The sequence below is a fragment of the Schistocerca serialis genome, chromosome 1 (assembly GCF_023864345.2).
Source record: "Schistocerca serialis cubense isolate TAMUIC-IGC-003099 chromosome 1, iqSchSeri2.2, whole genome shotgun sequence".
Classification (NCBI taxonomy): domain Eukaryota; kingdom Metazoa; phylum Arthropoda; class Insecta; order Orthoptera; family Acrididae; genus Schistocerca; species Schistocerca serialis.
The window spans coordinates 415058498-415079566 of NC_064638.1; positions in this window are offsets into that span (position 1 = coordinate 415058498).

Here is a 21069-nt window from a genome sequence, read left to right on the forward strand (position 1 = left end):
GTGGCCTTCAGTTCAGACAATGGCGACTGTGTTGTCTTCATGGCGAAGCAACACAATAAGTAACTTATATTCTTATTCCGAAATTTATTCTCAAACTGCGAATTGTTTGACATCAGCTATATTAGGGATAGATATATATTTGGTTAGTTAAGTTTAAGTAGTTCTAAGTTCTAGGGGACTGATGACCTCAGATGTTAAGTCCCATAGTGCTCAGAGCCATTTGAACCATTTTTTTGGCGAAGCGTTTCGCCACTATCATATCCAGAAGGATACGAGTGTGGTACTGGAGGGAATTCCCAAGGGTCGCGCGGAGTGGTCGCGCGGCTAGAAGCGCCATGTCACGGATTGATCGGCCCCTCCCGCCGGAGGTTCGAGTCCTCCATCGGGCATGAGTGTGTGTGTTGTTCTTGGCATAAGCTAGTTTAAATGGTGTGTAAGTCTAGGGACCGATGACCTTAGCAGTTTGGTCCCTTAGGAATTCACAGACATTTGACCATTTGAACAATCCCAAAGGTTGGGTATTAGAATTGTTTCGAACAATTTTTCCAATGCTTACACAGGTGAATTGACTCAGAAGGAGCCTACTTTGAATACAAAATAAATTAAACTTAAAATAAACAACAACTTTTATTTTATTTCACATCATTCACCCTTCTTGCGGGACAGGTTGTGTACATGCGAACAGAGGGTATGCCTGCATCTTTGGAGCACACATAAATAATTTTTCAGTCACTTGTACCCACATCTGCAATACAGACTGTTAATGTGCGAAGACTATTTCATTAAAAATGTTTTTCTATCACCCTCTAACAAAGAATAATCACCGTATAATCTGGAAACTTCAAATTATTCAGTAGATTTCGGACCCGACTGATACTTATCTAACATGATGTTTGTTCGTAGCTGTGCCGTCTACGGAAAAATATCAAGTAATGGATTAATTCTAACTAACACAGCTTTGATATTGCAAAAGGTATTCTTACTGTGGAAGTAAACATAAATTGAGACCTCAGTCCTCCTTACAAACACCGAAAATTTCCTCTGAAATATACACTACAGTATTCAAGAACCATTCAGAAGCTTCCAACTTCAAATTAAAAGGTAGCAATGATCGTCTAATGATACACTATCTGGTCAAAAGTATCGGTAGACCTATTTGTGGACTTTAATACGTGGTTCGGCCACACTTCGCTCTTATGACAGCTTCAACCTTGCAGTGAGGTGTCTGAATGTCTGTGGAGGAACGGCAGCCCACTCTTCCTCAGGAGTCGAAACTAGAAAAGGCGGTGGTATTGCAGCCTGGGGTCTGGAGCGAAGTTTACATTCTAGCTCATCCCGAAGACCTTCCACGGGGTACAGGTCGGTATTCTTGGAAGGTCAGTCCGTTTCATGTATGTTATTGTAATGAAACCATGGGCTCATAAATGCTGTTTTATGGCAGAATACGTTGTCATGGTGACACAAACAACCTTACGATATTTGGCGTTTTCATAAGAGCAATAGGGGACTTCATCGTAACCACAAAGAACAGCCACACAACTTAACACCTCCTCCTCTGTACATGATGGTTGGTTTCACCATCCATCGGACTGCGACAAGATACAGCGTGACTCATCAATTCAAGGCAATCGTTCTGAGTAACCCAGTATACAGTGGCGTCGGTCTTTGCATCATCTCGAGTATCGCCTAGTACTGTCTACAGAAATGTGTGACTTATGAGGAACTGCTTGATCATTGTACCCCATTATTTATCATTCCCTACGCACAGTCATTGTGCTAGCTCGAGATAGCACTTTGTAGTTCACAAGCGATTCCTGCCGCTGTTTTCATGCTGTTTTCTAAACCACTCTTCGCGATGCTCGACGGTGCTCGCAGTGCGTCAGTAGGTGAGGCCTGCCTGATTTTAGTTTAGCTGTAGCTATTCCTTCGCGTTTCTGTTTCACAGTCACATTACCAACAGCCGCCTTAGGCAGCTTTAGAAAGTTGAAATGTTTGTTACTCAGGTGACATCCAATGACGAATCCACGTGCGAAGTCGGTGATCTCTCCTGACCGACCTGATCTGCTGCACAGCATCTGTGCTGACAACATACTACTCCACACCTCCTCTTATATTGGCGGGTCCACCTTCCGTGACATTTAGTTATCAGTCCCACGTTGCGTTTGGGTGTCCGAATATTTTAGATCAGATAGTAGTGAGGTATCCAAAAATATTGAACACTCTCTTACACAAGCTTTATAAAGAGGCCTTCAGAGAAAGGTTTGTATCGAGCCGAACTGTAGCAATGTCTCACAGTTCAACTACAAGCTACTGCAATATAAGGGATTCAGAGGACATATCGATGGTAATGCTACAGAAAATCATCACAGAGAAAATTAAAAGTACACTACTGGCCATTAAAATTGCTACACCACGAAGATGACGTGCTACAGACGCCAAATTTAACCGACAGGAAGAAGATGCTGTGATATTAAATTATTAGCTTTTCAGAGCATTCACACAAGGTTGGCGCCGGTGGCGACACCTACAACGTGCGGACATGAGGAAAGTTTCCAACTGATTTCTCATACACAAACTGCAGCTGACCGGCTTTGCCTGGTGAAACGTTGTTGTGATGCCTCGTGTAAGGAGGAGAAATGCGTACCATCACATTTCCGACTTTTATAAAGGTCGGATTGTAGCCTATCGCGATTGCGATTTATCGTATCACGACATTGCTGCTCGCGTTGGTCGAGATCCAATGACTGTTAGCAGAATATGGAATCGGTAGGTTTAGGAGGGTAATACGGAACGCCGTGCTGGATCCCAACGGCCTCGTATCTCTAGCATTCGAGATGACAGGCATCTTATCCGCATGGCTGTAACGGATCGTGCAGCCAAGACTCGATCCCTGAGTCAACAGATGGGGACGTTTGCAACACAACAACCATCTGCACGAACAGTTCGACGACATTTGCAGCAGCATGGACTATCAGCTCGGAGACCATGGCTGCGGCTACCCTTGACGCTGCATCACAGACAGGAGCGCCTGCGATGGTGTACTCAACGACCAACCTGGATGCGCGAATGGCAAAACGTCATTTTTTCGGATGAATCCAGGTTCCGTTTACGGCATCATGATGCTCGCATCCGTGTTTGGCGACATCGCGCTGAACGCACATTCGAACCGTGTATTCGTCATCGCCATACTGGCGTATCACCCGGCGAGATGGTATGGGGTGCCATTGGTTACACATCTCGGTCACCTCTTGTTCGCATTGACGGCACTTTGAACAGTGGACATTACATTTCAGATGTGTTACGACCCATGGCTCTGCCCTTCATTCGATCCCTGCGAAACCCTACATTTCAGCAGGATAATGCACGACTGCATGTTGCAGGTCCTGTTCGGGCCTTTCTGGATAGACTGCTGTCCAGGCCAGCACATTCTCCAGATCTCTCACCAATTGAAAAAGTCTGGTCAATGGTGGCCGAGCAACTGGCTCGTCACAATACGCCAGTCACTACTCTTGATGAACTGTGGTATCGTGTTGAAGCTGCATGGGCAGCTGTATCTGTACACGCCATCCAAGCTCTGTTTGACTCAATGCCCAGGCGTATCAAGGCCATTATTACGGCCATAGGTGGTTGTTCTGGGTACTGATTTCTCAGGATCTATGCACCCAAATTGCGCGATAATGTAATCACATGTTAGTTCTGGTATATTATATTTGTCCAATGAATACCCGTATATCATCTGCATTTCTTCTTGGTGTAGCAATTTTAATGGCCAGTAGTGTATCTCGCCACCTCTTGGCGTTGCGGGAACATAACGTGGTAAGGAAAGTATATAAACAGAGCAGAGACGAATGGCGAATCAGTTATGGTATTATGCTTCGGAATGAGCATCTCGAATTCGTCGAAATCGGTCGACTGTCCGCGCGCTACTATCGTCGGCACCTGTGGCAAGAGGTTGGAGGACGGTAATACCAGAAGTAGGTGATAAAGTGTTCCACGTCCACTCTCATCACAGAATATGGATGTCGCAGGCTTGCCCGCTCTGTACAGTGGGGTATGTGGTGACGCGTGTCTGAACTGACTTCAGAGTACAATTCTGTTGTGGGCACAAGTGTTTCGAAGCACACCATTCAGCGCATAGTATTGAAATGGGATTCAGGGATGACCCCTGCGTGTTCTCATGTCGACCCAACAACTTCGATCGTTACCATTTGCAATGGGCACGCGATCATCGAGATCGGGCCGTATATCATCAGAAGTAGCACACTTAATAGACACTGACAAACTAAAACATTCCCCACTCCAGTATGGAATGCCACGTGGTGACGTTGCGAAACCGTGTCGAACCTGGGCATGGGGTCATTGGGATAGAACCATGCGTCGATGGAAACGTGTCACTTGGTCAGATGAATTATGTTCCTTGTTACATCAGGTCTGTTGTCATGTCCAGATACGCCGTCATCCAGGCGAAAGAGGCGAACCTTTGATAGAAACATGCAACACGACACGGTTGCACATCGCTGTGGGCTGTATTAAGCTATGGGGGCATTCACCTGGAATATCAGGGTACCTGTAGTAGCAACCGAAGCCGCCATGGCAGCTATGGTCTACGTCAACATTACTGCTGACCTTCTACATCGCTTCGTGCTTCATGGACAAATATGAGCCTAGCGAGTCGATTAAGGTTGGCAAAGACCCACTGTGGTTTAACAACGAAACTCGGAAAATGCTGAGGAAGCAAAGGCTGTTGCACTCTCGGTTCAAAAGAGAACATGCAAACGACGACAGTTGAAGGTTACCATAGATTCGTGCGTCTATAAAAAGATCAATGCCCGAAGCGCACAACTACCGCAGTCGTTTAGCAAAAGATCCTGTCGAGAACCCGAGAAAATTCTGGCCTTCCGTAAAGTCGCTAAGCGGGCTAAGGTTTCTGTCCAGTCACTTGTTGACCAGTCTGGTGTGGCAAAACAAGACAGCAAAAGAAGAGCCGAGGTTTCAAATTCCCCACTTCAGAGACCGTTCACACAGGATAATCGTACAAACACACCATTGTTTCACCATCGCACGGAGCCCCGGATCGACGACATAGTAATAAGCATCCCTGACATAGAGAAACAACTGAGCGTGTTGAAAGCAAATAAATCGTCATATCTGGGTGGAATCCCGATGCGATGTTCGAGACTACTCTATGTCATTGGCCTCAAACTTACCTTGCACTTACCGCGGATCTCTCGCCCAATGCAAAGTCCCAAGCGATTGGAAGAAAGCGCAGGTGGCTCCTGTATGTAAGAGGGGCAGAAGATCGTAGCCGCAAAATCACAAAATATTCTTAACATCGGTTTGCTACATATTTGTTGAACTTATTCTCAGTTCAAATATAGTAAATTCCCTAGATACACAAAACCTTCTGTCCACGTAGCACCACGCTTCCTGAAACCATCGCTCGTGTGAAACTCAGCTTCCTCATTTCTCAGATGATATGCTGTGAACTTTGTATTGAGGGCAACAGCCAGATTCCATATTCTTAGATTTCTGAAAAGAATTTGATATGGCACCCCACTGCAGACTGTTAACGAAGGTACGAACATAGGAAGTAGGATCACAGATATGTTAGTAGTTCGAACACTTCTTATGCAATAGAATCAAGTACGTTGTCCCCGACGGCGAGTGTTCATCAGTGACAAGAAGAGTGCGCCAAGAAAGTGTGATAGGACCATTATTATTTTATATGTAGATAAATGATCTGGGGACAGGTTGAGCAATCTGCGCTTGTTTGCTGATGATGCTGTTGTGGCGAAGACGAGTGACTGTAGGATGATTCAAGATGACTCAGATAAAATTTCTAGTTGGTGTGATGAACAGCAGCTGAGTTTAAACGTAGAAAATGTAAGTTAAAGCGAATAAGTCGTCGTCGTTGTTGTTGTTGTTGTTGTTGTTGTTGTCTTCAGTCCTGAGACTGGTTTCATGCAGCTCTCCATGCTACTCTATCGTGTGCAAGCTTCTGCATCTCCCAGTACTTAGTGCAACCTACAGCCTTCTGAATCTGCTTAGTGTATTCATATCTTGGTCTCCCTATACGATTTTTACCCTCCACGCTGCCCTCCAATGCTAAATTTGTGATCCCTTGATGCCTCAGAACATGTCCTACCAACCGGTCCCTTCTTCTTGTCAAGTTGTGCCACAAACTCCTCTTCTCCCCAATTCTATTCAATACCTCCTCATTAGTTATGTGATCTACCCATCTAATTTTCAGCATTCTTCTGTAGCACCACATTTCGAGAGCTTCTATTCTCTTCTTGTCCAAACTATTTACGTCCATGTTTCACTTCCATACATGGCTACACTCCATACAAATACTTTCAGAAACGACTTCCTCACACTTAAATGTATATCCGATGTTAAGAAATTTCTCTTCTTCAGAAACGCTTTCCTTGCCATTGCCAGTCTACATTTTATATCCTCGCTACTTCGACCACCATCAGTTATTTTGCTCCCCAAATAGCAAAACTCCTTTACTACTTTAAGTGTCTCATTTCCTAATCTAATTCCCTCAGCATCACCCGACTTAATTCGACTACGTTCCATTATCCTCGTTTTGCTTTTGTTGATGTTCATCTTATATCCTCCTTTCAAGACACTGTCCATTCCGTTCAACTGCTCTTCCAAGTCCTTTGCTGTCTCTGACAGAATTACAATGTCATCGGCGAACCTCAACGTTTTTATTTCTTCTCCATGGACTTTAATACCTACTCCGAATTTTTCTTTTATTTCCTTTACAGCTTGCTCAATATACAGATTGAATAACATCGGGGACAGGCTACAACCCTGTCTCACTCCCTTCCCAACCGCTGCTTCCCTTTCATGCCCCTCGACTCTTATAACCTCCATCTGGTTTCTGTGCAAATTGTAAATAGCTTTTCGCTCCCTGTATTTTGCCCCTGCCACTTTTAGAATTTGAAAGAGGGTATTCCATTCAACATTGTCAAAAGCTTTCTCTAAGTCTACAAATGCCAGAAATGTAGGTTTGCCTTTCCTTAATCTAGCTTCTAAGATAAGTCGTAGGGTCAGTATTGCCTCACGTGTTCCAACATTTCTGCGGAATCGAAACTGATCTTCGCCGAGGTCGGCTTCTACCAGTTTTCCATTCGTCTGTAAAGAATTCGAGTTAGTATTTTGCAGCTGTGACTTATTAAACTGATAGTTCGGTAATTTTCACATCTGTCAACACCTGCTTTCTTTGGGATTGGAATTATTATATTCTTCTTGAAATCTGAGGGTATTTCATCTGTCTCATACATCTTGCTCACCAGATGGTAGAGTTTTGTCAGGACTGGCTCTCCCAAGGCCGTCAGTAGTTCTAATGGAATGTTCTCTACTCCTGGGGCCTTGTTTCGACTCAGGTCTTTCAGTGCTCTGTCAAACTCTTCACGCAGTATCTCCCATTTCATCTTCGTCTACATCCTCTTCCATTTCCATAATATTGTCCTCAAGTACATCGCCCTTGTGTAGACCCTATACATACTCCTTCCACATTTCTGCTTTCCCTTCTTTGCTTAGAACTGGGTTTCCATCTGAGCTCTTAATATTCATACAAGTGGCTCTCTTTTCTCCAAAGGTCTCTTTAATTTTCCTGTAGGCAGTATCTATTTTACCCCTAGTGTGATAAGCCTCTACATCCTTACATTTGTCCTCTATCCATCCCTGCTTAGCCATTTTACACTTCCTGTCGATCTCATTTTTGAGACGTTTGTATTCCTTTTTGCCTGCTTCATTTACTGCGTTTTTATATTTTCTCCTTCATCAATTAAATTCAATATTTCTTGTGTTACCCAAGGATTTCTACTAACCCTCGTCTTTTTACCTACTTGATCCTCTGCTGCCTTCACTACTTCACCTCTCAAAGCTACCCATTCTTCTTCTACTGTATTTCTTTCCCCGATCCTTGTCAATCTTTTCCTAATGCTCCCCCTGAAACTCTGTACAACCTCTGGTTTAGTCAGTTTATCCAGGTCCCATATCTCCAGAAATTCCATGCCACGCAGAATGGGTGCGCTTCAGAGGTGGACCGTCACCTTATCAAGCAGGTGGTCATAATGTCTTGTCTCATTGTGTGATCACATATTAATGTGTTGGTTCACGTTTAGTTCACGTGCATCTTACTGTGATGACATGCTCATATAAAAATTTGTCTGATGAAGTCAATCACTCATTCCTTTCTCTTTCTAGTAAGCCATAGAATGTATGTATGTGTAAAAACAAAACAGAACGCAAAATAATTGTTCGTCGGTCTTGTGAAAAATGGCACTTTCTGGGTAACAGATGATCCAGATAATAAAAAATATATATAATAAAAAATAGGATACTATGAGATAGTTATACAGTGTTTCCCAGAAATACTGCGAAAAACTTCAACGGATTGTCGAGGGTGACTGGAACAACAAATCGAGGATAGAAACTCGTGTCCAAAAGTGTCATCCAGTGACGCTACAGTGTTTCGAAGTTGGCGGCGTTTGCTACCAAACCGCTCCTTCGACAGAAAACGTGATTTTCTACGCTGACGGATCCTTACCAGACCGTCTTGTAGTGTTGTTTGTTACGTGTTGATAGCGACTCATTGTCACGATCGCCAGTGTACAAGTAAGAGCTAGCTGCAGCGCAGAACGGCCATGTCACAGATTTACATCCGCAGTTTATTTTTCTCCTGGAACCCTTCAAAGTCTCAAATGTCGATACACAGGAGAAAAATAAACTCTGCTTCGTAACCTGCGTCCAAAACCAACATCAACAAAGGTAATAGAGCGTCGCATTCATAGGTGACATGCACTTTCTATGCAGCAGCTACCTTTATCTTCTAAACTGGCTATCCTGCCAGTCAGTCGTGATCACTGAATAACAAACAACATTGCGAGACGTCTCGCCTGCGGTCTGTCAGCATACTAAGTTTATTGTCGAAGGGTTGGCTTAGTGGCAGCGCTTGTGGCTGTAACTTCGACGCTTCGTAACGTCTTTCGATGACGCTTCCATACACTGGTTCCTATCGTCGATTTATCCCTTCAGATACCTTCTACAACCACTCGAAGTCTGTCGCAATATTTATCAGCTGCCCTGTGTATTTAAGTGGCTACTGATCAAAATTTCCCTGGCCGAAGTAGCCGTGCGGTTCTAGGCGCTGCAGTCTGGAACCGCGAGACCGCTACGGTCGCAGATTCTAGTTCTGCCTCGGGCATGGATGTGTATGATGTCCTTAGGTTAGTTAGGTTTAACTAGTTCTAAGTTCTAGGGGACTAATGACCTCAGAAGTTGAGTCCCATAGTGCTCAGAGCCATTTGAACCATTTGATCAAAATTTCAAATAGAGCAATATTACTAATATAAATTACAACTCTATAACTCTAGCACAAAACGTCATAACTTTTCACATCGCACCAGAAACAGTCTGGACGCTTTCATTGAAAATTATTAACCAGTTTGCTGTTGTGAGCTGAGATAATAGGAACCAAATACACTGGGGTGACAAAAGCCATGGATAGCGATATGCACATAAACAGATGGCGGTAGTATCGTGTACGCAGGTTATAAGCAGTGCATAGGCGGAGCTATCATTGACACCCAGGTGATTCATATGAAAAGGTTTTCAACCTGATTGCGGCCGTAGAACTGGAGTTAACAGACCTTGAACGCGGAATTGTAGGTGAAGCTAGACGCATGGGACATTCCATTTCGGAGAAATCGTTAGGTAGAGAGCCACAGTGTGAAAGATGGCTACACTGAGCCACAGCGCCAGATATTGCGCCAAAGAGTTTTATTTCGCCGCCTCCACTGGCAGTGTTGTTTGAGATGTGGTAGGGGAGAGTGTTTGTTGAGAAGTCGTGGTGGAGAGTGCTTATTGAGAAGTAGCAGTAGGCAGTGCTTGTTGAGAAGTTGCAGTAGCGACTCGTAGTTGAGAAGTTGCGGTAGTGAGTGCTTGTTCAGAACTTGTAGTATTGTTTTGATGGGCTAGACTCCAGATATTGTTGGATTGGGGATGCTGTAATGATCAGAGTGTGCTTTTTGTCAATATATATGAAGGTAAAAAATTCCATTTTTTTATTATTTCAGTGTCTTAAACAATAATGCCTCTTGGTCACAGGTTCAGTCAACAAAGCATCTGGCTCGTGTTCTTGTATTAGACTGTATTTCTGGTTTCTATGTGCAATTATAGTATTTCTGGTTTTTTTTTAATTACTTCAGTATAAATGGTGTTTAAAATATCTGGTCTTATTGAGGAAGAACCGTGCCAGATGTGTACGTTGAATCACACTTCCACACACAGAACAGCGACACTTGTGCCTTGTTGTTTCGTAGCTTTGATAGTTGCTGGGGACTTAAATAATTAATTGTGTTAACGGAAGTTTTCTTTCGTTCTTTGTTGTTATTCTATGCAGTCAGATTGCGTACTATTACTAGTCAGGGCCAACCGGTTACGAGACAGCGTAATCGGACAGACAGCGACTAAAATTAAAAAATATTTGCATATTATTTAATTAAGCCCCCATGCAAGTGTCAAAAGTGTACCGAGAATCCCAAATTTCAGTATTACCCCTCACTATGGACAACGCAGTGGCCGAAGGCCTTCGCGTAATCACCGAGAGGAGAGGTATTTATGTACGACTGTAAGTGTAAAGAAAAAAGCAACACGACGTGAAATAACTGCAGAAATCAGCGGAAAATTACGACGAACATATCCGTCAGGACAGTGTGGTAAAATTTGCCTTTATTGGGCTATGGCAGCAGACGACCGACGGGAGAGCACAACGTCGTCTGCGCCGCCTGTCCTGGGCTCGTGACCACGCCGACTGGATTCTAGATGACTGGAAAAACTTGGCGTGGTCAATAGAGCCCCGATTCCAGTTGGTAAGAGCTGATGGTGGGGTTCGAGTGTGGCGCAGACACCACGAAGCCCCCGCGCCCGCATCTCGTGGTCGTGCGGTAGCGTTCTCGCTTCCCACGCCCGGGTTCCCGGGTTCGATTCCCGGCGGGGTCAGGGATTTTCTCTGCCTCGCGATGGCTGGGTGTTGTGTGCTGTCCTTAGGTTAGTTAGGTTTAATTAGTTCTAAGTTCTAGGCGACTGATGACCCCAGCAGTTGAGTCGCATAGTGCTCAGAGCCATTTGAACCACGAAGCCCTGAGCCCAAGTTGCCAACAAGGCAGTGTGCAAGCTGATGGTGGCGCCATAATGGTATAATCTGTGTTTACATCGAATAGACTTGGTATTTTGGTCCAATTGAACCGATCATTGACTAGAAATGTTACACTACTGACCATTAAAATTGCTACACCAAGAAGAAATGCAGATGATAAACGGGTATTCAATGGACAAATATATTATACTAGAACTGGCATGTGATAACATTTTCACGCAATTTGGGTGCATCGATCCTGAGAAATCAGTATCCAGAACAACCACCTCTGGCCGTAATAACGGCCTTGATACGCCTGGGCATTGAGTCAAACAGAGATTGGATGCCGTATACAGGTACAGCTGCCCATGCAGCTTCAACACGATACCACAGTTCATCAAGAGTAGTGACTGGCGTATTGTGACGAGCCAGTTGCTCGGCCACCATTGACTAGACGTTTCCAATTGGTGAGAGATCTGGAGAATGTGCTGGCCAGGACAGCAGTCGAACATTTTCTGCATCCGGAAAGGCCCGAACAGGACCTGCAACATTCGGTCGTACATTATCCTGCTGAAATGTAGGGTTTCGCAGGGATCGAATGAAGGGTAGAGCCGCGGGTCGTAACACATCTGAAATGTAACGTCCACTGTTCAAAGTACCGTCAACGCGAACAAGATGTAACCGAGACGTGTAACCAATGGCACCCATACCATCACGCCGGGTGATACACCAGTATGGCGATGACGAATACACGCTTCCAATGTGCGTTCACCGCGATATCACCAAACACGAATACGACCATCATGATGCTGTAAACAGAACGTGGATTCATCCGAAAAAATGACATTTTGCCATTCGTGCACCCAGGTTCGTCGTTGAGTACACCATCGCAGGCGCTCCTGTCTGTGAAACATCGTCAAGGGTAACCGTAGCCATGGTCTGCGAGCTGCTAGTCCAGGCTGCTGGAAACGTCGTCGAACTGTTCGTGCAGATGGTTGTTGTCTTGCAAACGTCCCCATCTGTTGACTCAGGGATCGAGACGTGACTGCACGATCCGTTACAGCTATGCGGATAAGATGCCTGTCGTCTCGACTGCTAGTGATACGAGGCCGTTGGGATCCAGCACGGCGTTCCGTATTACCATCCTGAACCCACCGATTTCATATTCTGCTAACAGTCATTGGATCTCGACCAACGCGAGCAGCAATGTCGCGTTAGGCTACAATCCGACCTTTATCAAAGACGGAAATGTAATGGTATGCATTTCTCCTCCTTACACGAGGCATCACAACAACGTTTCACCAGGCAACGCCGGTCAACTGCTGTTTGTGTATGAGAAATCAGTTAGAAACTTTGCTCATGTCCGCACGTTGTAGGTGTCGCCACCGGCGCCAACCTTGTGTGAATGTTCTCAAAAGCTAATAAATTTCATATCACAGCATCTTCTTCCTGTCGGTTAATTTCGCGTCTGTAGCACGTCATCTTCGTGGTGTAGCAATATTAATGGCCAGTAGTGTATGTTCGGCTAGTTGGAGATTTCATTTTGGCAAACAACCATGGAATTTTTATGAATGACAGTACACTATGTCACCGGGCCACAATCGTTCGACATTCTGGACAGTTCGAGCGAATTATTTCGCCACCCAGATCGCCCGATATGAATCCCATTGAGCATTTATGGGACATAATCAAGAGGTCAGTTCGTGCACATAATGCTGCTCCGGCAACACTTTCACAGTTATGGACGACTGTTGAAGCAGCAAGATGCAATGCAATATTTCTGCAGTGGACCTCCATCGACTTGTTCAGTCCATGCCACATAGGGATTCGGCACTACGGTACGCATGAGGAGGTCAGTCACGATATTACCAGGTATTCCATGACTTTTGTCACCTCACTATATGTCAAGTGAGCTGCAGTAGATGTTCTGTAAACAAACACTGCCTTGCGCAATGTGAAGCCACAAGTGGAGCTGAACGATGGCTTTGGTGGAATCGGCCTCCAGATATCGACCTGCGACCGCGGTTGACTCTGGCTGGTTGCCTAATGACGCCATGAATTTTCAGTACCAAAATATGAGCTGTAAGGCGAAGAAAGATGGCAGCATGGAGGTTCTCAAATCAAGCAGTGCCTTAAATTAAAATCCGGGTGTATCCATAGTGTCTCATAGACTGAGTCCGTTGGTGTTAACTGTAATCCATTTATCCTATCCGAGCGTTAAGCTCGTTGGTTCTCTTGGTAATTGCATAAGGAAGCAAACTATGTTTTGGCTTCACGTTGTATCTTCTCCTTTTATTTGAATTCACGTTCATCCAGAAACATTCGTCTGTAAACATCACGTATTGCTGGTTATTCTCCGAAATGTTTGCCATCATTGGTTTCCTTCTTTCATCACTAGGCAGAATTATTTCATAAAATGTACATGCTGTTTCTCCTACACATTCAGTGTTTATTAATTGTCCTCTCCAATTACAATTACTTCCATGTCTTTATATTGTGCTCACTATTACTAAGTTACTTTCAACATGTTTGTTTAATTTCTTAATCATTGATGTTTCCTACTTTCTTCTGAGCTTAAAAATTTCAGCCTACTTCTAATAACAAATTAGTTTTGACCTGAATCTCGGTCTGCATATGGAGAATGTCATGCAGCCGAGTACCTTGGCCATAGCCCAAATCTAATAGTGTTACACCTTAGTTTCTCCCGAAAATTTCGTAGAATATCTCCATTTTTCTTGTTCACGAAAAATGCATCTCACTACAGCTACGTAGTCGAACCCTAACGCACAACTACAGATCTTCTTTTCCCAATAGTTTTGTTCTCCGCATTTCTACATCATCCTCTTATTCGACCTTTGCAGTTTTATCATCGAATATGGATCCTAACCTCTGCTATCTTTTAATAAAATATTTCATTTGTTTTTCTGAACATTTCACCCGTAGATAACTACCTCTCCTTCGAAGAGCACGAGATCACTGCTCACTTTCACAGCTAACTGTCCAAAAGCTAATAAACAATGAACACACTTGCTTAGCTCATATCATGAGTGAAAAAGCGATCTGAGGTTCTCATGATTTGTTCTAAATGCATCCTAGTTGCTGAGGAGCGAAAAATCAGTGCAATGCTATTAAACCAGCCACGATTTTTTCTTTTGGGGACTGGCAGGTACCTTTATTAAACTCCTGTTGCCCTGTAAACATAATGTATTTCCGAGAAAGGGTACGGTTGAAATACAAAACTAGTACATCAGATTCTGATACTCCGCCACAATACCTCCAAACAATACAGGAGCACTTCACACCAAGCCTGCTCTGCGTAATTGAAATTGAAAATGAAGCCCTTACGTACAAAGTATGTGACTGAAAAATCGTCCGAGATGTATCACTGGTCTCGGCTCTTTATCTAACCGACGCAAGTTTTTCTGTTTGACGCCATTTTGGCGGCTTCCGTATCAAGTACCGTACGTTAATTATTCGAGATAAACCTGAGATCGCAGGATAAGTGAACTCGACGTTATTCTGAAAATTAAAACAGCAATTATCATGTCATGCTGCAGACCTTTTATCACCACAAGCGGAAGGGCGTAAATAATACTTTTCCAACATTTTTGAGTTAAATCTTCGACAGTACCGACAGAGGGATGTAATTTCTTCCCCAGCCTCAGCGCTTGCTGTTTTGTAATGAAATTTCGTGATAAGCCAAGAGAATTTCCAGCCTTGGAACTTAGCTTAGTGTGACAAATACTATGCATTCACAACAAAAATCCAAATTAAGTAAAACCTCATCAAAAAAATTCACCCCATCTTAAGATATCGTAATTACTATTTGAGGTATGTGCGTGAATAACGTACTGTTGGAAAGATCAAACTCTAGAGTTTTACATGGTTCCCGCTAGGTAGCAGCAGTGTGCGCCTACTTCAGTTCTAGTAAAAATGGTTGCGGGACAACAGAAAGAGCTGTGTGTTCATCATTTTGCGCAGAGCGGGTCAGTAATAACTGCTCAGCGTGACTTTCAGACTAGATATGGTGTGGATCCTCCTACAGCACAGAGCATTAGACGATGGTATAAACAACTGAGAGAAACAGGTTTTCTGTGATGGGCATATCGCCGGACCGTCCCCGAGCGTCTGATACAGACGTCGAAAGCATCCACCATAGTTTCACAAGGAGTCCGCAGAAATCCGTTAGCCGTAAAGCTCGACAGCTCAACATGCCACCGGTATCCGTCTGGCGTGTGTTGAAACTATAGAAAATTCAGCTACTGAAAGCTGTTCGTGAAGGTGACAAATAACAACGCCTGGAGTCTTGTAATTTCGTTCTTGGCAAGATGAAGGATGACAGTTTCCTTCCACGCTTAGGGTTTAGTGACGAGGCAACATTCCATTTCATTTGAGAATATGGGGTACGGAACAACCAAATGAAGTTGTACAACAAGAAAGGGGCTCTCCAGAATTTAATGTGTTTTTTGCAGTTTCACGGGAGAAAGTGGATGGTCCATTCTTCTTTGCCGAGAACACTGTTACAGGAAGTACATATCTCGATATGCTTGAGCACTTTCTTTTTCCACAGTTGGAGACTGATTCGAACGACTTCGTTTACCAGCAATGCGGGTACCGCCACACTGGCATCAGGAAGTGCGGAAATTTTTAAATCAAAGGATTATTGAACGATGGATGGGTCGCACCGGACCAAGTGATTGAGCCTTACATTACTGGCCTCCAAGGTCACAGGACCTGACTGTATGTGATTATTTCTTGTGGGGGTTTATAAAAGCCGCAGTTTATGCGCCGCCGTTACCAACAACAGTGAATGAACTGAGACATCGCATAACAGCAGCTGTGGAAGTTGTAACTCAAGACACACTCCTACATTGTGGGAACAATTTGAATACCGCCCGCATCTCGTGGTCGTGCGGTAGCGTTCTCGCTTCCCACGCCCGGGTTCCCGGGTTCGATTCCCGGCGGGGTCAGGGATTTTCTCTGCCTCGTGATGGCTGGGTGTTGTGTGCTGTCCTTAGGTTAGTTAGGTTTAATTAGTTCTAAGTTCTAGGCGACTGATGACCTCAGCAGTTGAGTCGCATAGTGCTAAGAGCCACTTGAATACCGCACTGACACATGCCGTTTGTCTCAAGGAGGGCATATTGAACAAGAATGAAAAGGTATGAAAAAGAATATTTTGTGTTTCCCGTTCATCAAAAACCTAAATTCATTGTATATGTTTATTATTTTCAGAAATATAAACGTGTCAAATCGGATGGTTCTTTTTGATACACTGTATGTTGATTTCATTTTCATGCTTTCTGTTTTATCCTCTAGAACAACGTTATTTATTATTACGCATTTCTACAGGTGAGCGGTACCTGAGAAGCAAACGAATGACATACAATTGGAAAAAATCTTCTGTTTAACTTTATTGTTCTCGTCCAATCGTCAATGAATGGTAACAACAGGCTGACAGTTGTTGAGTAACTGAAGCAGCTCTCGGAATAAACAAATTTTTTCGTCCAGCCATACGCTTTTCAGTTTGGCCATAATGGTGTCCATTCCCATAGTACATTATGAATGTATTATGGGAATCAGTATGTAGTGTTGGTACCTCCTGACTGCGCAACAGACCAACGTACACTGTGATTAGTTTGCTACAACAGTATTCTTTCTTTATTTAGCTGTATTATTTATATTCTACATGACGTATTTTTGAGTTCGTCACTGAAACGAGTTCTTGGGATGAGACAAGTACCCACAAAATTAACTGCCGCTATTCTACAATAACGCTCATTCTGAATATTTGAGACATTATGTGCATTTAATTTAATTTTATTGCACAGAATATAAGATATGATGATCGACCCTGGAAATTTGTACTTCCTGTAAGATATATTTCGACTTCTGTAGAGTGCAAAAAATGTCAGCAGACATAATCTAAAAGATGTACCACAGAAAATTATTTACAATGAACTGGCTACACTAGTATTTCATTACATGTATTTGATCATACGACAATAAATGAGGGGAAAACCTGATATCCGTTACTAGAAGCCACCTTGTGTTTCTCAATAAATTACAAGATCTTGATAGTTGTTACAATTAGGTACAGGATGTACAGAACACAAGAGCTGAGATACATTAATTTTTACTAAAGTAAAAAGACCGTTTATCTGCATTATGTGTCTTCATGAATTTTTCACCTCATAAAGTTCTAGAGCAAATAAGAAAAAAAAGTCCATTAATAATGTAACAATATTTTCTTTAGTTGCTATCGATTGAAACAATTGGAAACTAAACTGCTGTATTGTTTCATGATGTCCTTTTAGCATCCTCATCGTTTACGTATGCTGAAGTATAAGCCAGCGCCGCGTGACAGTGGAAGAACATCTTCGGTTGTAGAGCTTCTTGGCCAAATGCAGCGCTCGTTATTTCTACAAAGTTCCAGTCCATCAGGTAAGAGAAACAATCATACAATCAACTAGTATAAAAATAACCTTTACTGTAGTAATACCAAGCGTATTCATTTCCATTTATTCGCTAATCAAATGAAGTTTCCTCACAGTGTATAAAAACTACACATATTCGATGTTGAGGTTCACATTGCTTTCTATATTAGACCGTCTAAATTAAATATCACCATACAACAGAGGCAATACGTTAATATTTCAAGAAGAAATATACATAGATCCAGACCCCACTGCGAAAATGGATCGTATTTTAGATTACATTTTCAGAAAATGAAGAAAAACGAAAACGAGTTACAACGTAGAAGCTACCTTCTGAAACGAGAAGTAAACCCCGCCGGTTCGATTATAGCTTATCAGCTTTTACGCCGAAGTGGCGCTCATAAGAAATCGCATTGCTAAGATGCATTTTTGAAAATATAAATGCTCGCTAATTAAATCAATTCTATCAGACAACACTGCATCAAACAACAGGCTCCTTGTTTGCCATGGATCTTACTTTCACAGTGTTGTACTGGAAGAATTACACTCACCCTGAACATGTCTCGCAATCTGCTTGGAGGTTGGTTGGTTGGTAGACTTGAGGGAAGGAAACCAAACAGCGAGGTCATCGCGCCCATCAGGGAAGGATGTGGAAGGAAGTCGACAGTGCCCTTTCGAAGGAACCATCCCGGCATTGTAATCAATGTCTAGCAGAGGACAACATTCCTTTACATAGAAATATGGCACGTGAGGTATTCCATCGTGCACACTAATTACCTGATATCGAAATTTCTGATGAGTTGCGCCTCAGTTTAAGCTTTGCGTGTAGATGCTTTGAGTACAAACTCATACAGTACTTCCACGAAGTTTTCTTCGCCCGGCGACAACCAAAAGAACAGACTTAGCAATACCACAGTCCATTATTGCTTCGAAGCTGCTGTCCGGAAGAACAAACTTAGCTGTACAAATATTGACGTGTTCTTCGTAAAGTGTATGTCTTGAAGCAAGACTACCAAACATAGTACGTCAGGATGGAATATCGTCTGCGGGTAATGTAAGTACCATTCGAGGTGTCGTGACAGCTGTTTGTTTTCGTCGTTGACACCATTGTTTGTTATCACTGCGTATGAGTGTTTCAAACTCATGTCGCACGCCTGTTTGCTCTCAGATTTTTTGCTAAGCTCGTCAGAGAAATTGCACATCGCCTATCCGAGTTTGCACATAAATTCTTTCTTTTCCCTGAGTTCTAGGCTGAATATAAACCAAAAATGCGACTGCTCCTAGGCGTCCAGTAAACGACGAAAGCCAACGACCTTTGTGGTTTTGTTTGAATCTCATCACACACTTTTCTCTAATGCGATGTTGCTGAATAAAACGGTACAGCCCCATTAAGAACGAATAATGGAGCACACAAACGACATGTTACTGTTGACGTAAAACAGTCACAGCCTTGCAGAATTGCAAAAGGATTACAATAGTGGTGCTGCTTATCTCCTACATTGTTGAAAATATACGTCCAGAAATCCTTAGATCTGTGGAGTAGGAAATGCGCTGGAATGGACATTCAGGCAACAGGAGCAATGTTCATACACCTTGTTCTTCGCAGATGATGAGGTAGTGGTAGCTAGTGAAGAAGATGATATCTGCCCTTTCCTAAGAATTTATCAGAATAATATGACAAGTGAGGATTGAAAATAATTTTTCAAAAGTATGAATACCAGTGCAATGGAAAAAATGTAGGAAACATCCTGTCAGTAGACGGAACAAGTAATATTGGGAAATACGGCGACTGAACAGCCCATGAATGGCAGCAGTCTAGTACCAAAACCCCCTGGCGAGAAGTAAAGAAGCTACCCTATAGAAGTGCTGTAGAGACTACAGCGATCTATGTACGCTGGGAGTTTACTGGGAAAGAAACCGCGTTGTAGGAACAGATCATCTTAGAAGAACGTGCCGAATATCTAGAAAAGACCACGTAAGAAACGCAACGATGAGGGAAATAACCAGACTCTAGGAAACATCACAGAGTAAAAAAACGGCAGCTCGCTTGGTATGGATACACAGTTCGAATGATAGGTGAGAGAGACCAAAGAAGGTTTTGAAGTACCATCATCAGGGAAGAAGGAGAAGAGGTAAACAGAAAGTTGCCTGCTTCGATGTCGTAAAGGAGACCGCTAGGAAAAAAAAAAAAATACAGTAAGACTATGAGACGTGGTATGATAGAAACGATGACGACAGACAATGAATGGGATGCGGAGACAGCTGCAGGAATTCACAAGAGGGGGGAAAGAGTCATTCTTCTTTTCCCGCCTCAGATCTGATGTTCTCAACTAGAGCAAGTATATCACTTAATCAGTTAATGGTACAGTATTAAACGGAAAATATAACAGGTGTAGAAGAACACTATTAACTGAGCACTTCAGTAATAGTAATCACACCTACTGGAGAAAAACAGAATTGAACATGAATAGTTTTTGGTTCTTTTTGGAACTAAGTGAATTTTTTCCACTGACACTTTTGCAACTTTGAATGACAAAACTTATTTGAAGTGTCTGTATAAGATAATAAAATGATTTACTGCACGGTTCTTAAATGTTGGCTTCTGTAGTGAACCAGTCATCCAACTGTCAAAAGACCTTCTCCCAAATTCTTCATTCATATGCATCTTACCAAGATACGACTAATATTTGCTTCTGTTTCGGAATGGTTCCTTTACACTGGCACGGGTGACTTCATTCGACATTCATTGTATTCCGTCTTTAGTGTCGTCGTTAGAGACTGACATTCTTGAACTCTAACGTCCATTCTTCCTGTTTTCTACTTCTCCGTCGTCCCTATTGGGCAAACTGTTAGCTTCTTTGTGGTTTTCATGGGTGTTTCCGTTGTCATTGATCTCGCTGTCTTTCTAAAGTTTTACAGTTTTCTGGCAAAGTGGCTGTCTCATAATTCCTCACTGGCTTTTGTGCTATGGTGTTATTTATTGTAGACCAGTCTTTTCTCCCGAACTTTATTCTCTTCTTGTAATTGGTTCTTATCGATTCTTTCTGCATACTTTCCGTGCACAATTTCTGTTTGTGTAATAAAATTGGATAGCCTTATCTGGGCTTAGAAATATTACTGACTGGCGGAGAAACTCGGCGTTTATAGCTGTGTGTCCACGCCCATATAACGCAGCGTCTGGCGTTCTGCTTAATGTTTATGACGTCGTATCTTCTGAACAAAGTGTCATCCAATAATATGGTTTTCACTTACATTCAGATGTATATGTGCGTACTGCCTATAAAACATAAGGTGTAACAAAAATGTACTACACAAATTGCAGGACACATTCCTCACACGCAGACGAGGAAATTATGTTATATGAATTTGGGTCTGGAAACGCTTTGTTTCCACGTTACACTTAATTTTCTCCAACTCATTAATCATGGAAAATATACACGAACAGAACACACCAGCGTACCACATGCAACTCTTTGTCAC